The sequence below is a fragment of the Propithecus coquereli genome, unplaced genomic scaffold, assembly GCF_000956105.1.
Source record: "Propithecus coquereli isolate 6110/MARCELLA unplaced genomic scaffold, Pcoq_1.0 Scaffold365, whole genome shotgun sequence".
Taxonomy (NCBI): domain Eukaryota; kingdom Metazoa; phylum Chordata; class Mammalia; order Primates; family Indriidae; genus Propithecus; species Propithecus coquereli.
The window spans coordinates 834,483-836,466 of NW_012149341.1; positions in this window are offsets into that span (position 1 = coordinate 834,483).

Consider the following 1,984-nt stretch of genomic DNA (forward strand, 5'->3'; position numbering starts at 1 on the left):
TAAGCACACACCAAATTTGAAGAGCCATATTGGAAAAAGTTCAAGGGGATAAAAGAGAGAGGAGATTTTTAATTGTATCAACTAAAGTGTCAGACTTAATAGCAATTTATGATGATTAATCTTAATCATATGTAAATTAATTCATTTCATAAATTTGTTTAATGCCTTTGCAAAAAAAAGAAGTTTTAAATTGGATCATGACTCAAAATCAGTTACGAGTATTCTACCTCTGAGATCAGATGTGATCAGTGTGACCAGGGTGGTATGGCTGTAAACATATTCAACTTCTGAAAAAAGGAACACATGATGAAGCAAATGGGAATTTGGGATTTAGATATCAAAATCACCTACATTGAATTACTGGGACAGTGAGAGACCTTGAAAATAAAAGTTACTGAGACTCAAAGTCAAGGAGACTTTGTGGAAGAAAAGCAAAAGAAAAAAAAGAGATAACTTCTTTTAATATAAAATTCAAGGGCACAGAAAGAAGGTCCTCAGTATTTTTTATAGTTGCCATGTATAGGAAAGTGGAAGACACTAGTGATGAGAAACAGACATCTATACCAACTGAATAGAAAGGCAGAGTGCAATCTAGATGAGCTGCAAAGAGAAAATATTTGCATTTTAATCACTATTTTAGTGTACCTGGTAGCATTGTAAGTCTTAATAGGTACTCTGTCACAATAGCTTATTGAACTTATATACCAAGTGTTGCACTAAGCATCATCTTATTTAATCTTGCCAGTGCTTCTGCAAGGCAAGTGATCTTATTTTTATATTGTAGAGAAGGAATGTGTATAAATGGACCGGAAGCAGCTCAACAAAGGAGTCCCTTGATAATTGATCCTAGTATTGAAATAAGAATAAGGAGAGGAAGGAATAGAAGCCAACCAGAGGCTAGAAATTGAGACTCAAGTACTGAGAGAGAAAAAGAGAACACATTCATAACAGACCATAGTTGATCTTGATCTAACAACTCTCTGGGTTATGTTAGTGCATGTACATTTCCCATGGTCCTTCCTGTGGGACAAGACTATGGAGAAAAGGACTTGAAGTGCAGAAAGAATTGTAACAACCATAAGCAAAACCACAGACTGAAACTCGTTTCCTCCTTCTGCTGCCTTATTTCACTTCTAAAAAAGTCTGAGGTTCAGAGGACTCACATGTATAAATGGCCTCTGATTTGACCTTATTTTGTTCCCATTTGATTTTGCTTGTATGTATTCATGGGGTACAGGTGCAATTTTGTTACATTGATATATTGCATTGTGGTTAAGTCAGGACCTTCAGTAATTTGACCTTATTTTTAACATTATCAGTCACCACAAATATTAAGTATTTTAAAATCAGTGTTAAAATATTTATCAAAATAGTTTACAAAACAGTTGACTATTTCGTCAGTGCTTCTTACTATTCAAATATAGAAAAGCATAGCAAACTAATTTCAAAAAGATAATTTGAAAAATAACTTACCTTAAAGCTCTTAAACTGCCTTTTTTACTAAATATAGTTTCATTTTTGTAAGAGAATGGCTATGACAATGTTTCCTATTATTGTGAGACAGTGGGAAATATAATGAAGGCAAATATTAAGAAAATAATTTGTATGTCATTACTTGTAGCTCTCTCTTTTGGATATTTAAAAACCAAATAAGCTTTTGGTCCTTGATTCTGATAAGAAAAAAAAAATCAAATAAGCACTTCCAAGTTAAATTCTGTGTTGATCAATTAAAAAGTGAAACACTTCTCTACTTTTATTTTAAAGCGTGGTCAAGGCCCTTGGCATCTTTTATAGGTTGTCATGTATGGGAAAGTGAAAGATATTAATGGTGAGAAAGATATGCCTATACTCGCTGACTACAAAGGCAGAGTGCAATCTAGATAAGTTGAAGAAAGAACAAAGGCAAGATCATGGACATATGTTAGCTCTCTGAATAGCACCCTTAGCGGTTTCTTGATTTGATGGTACTGAAATCCAGAAGCTA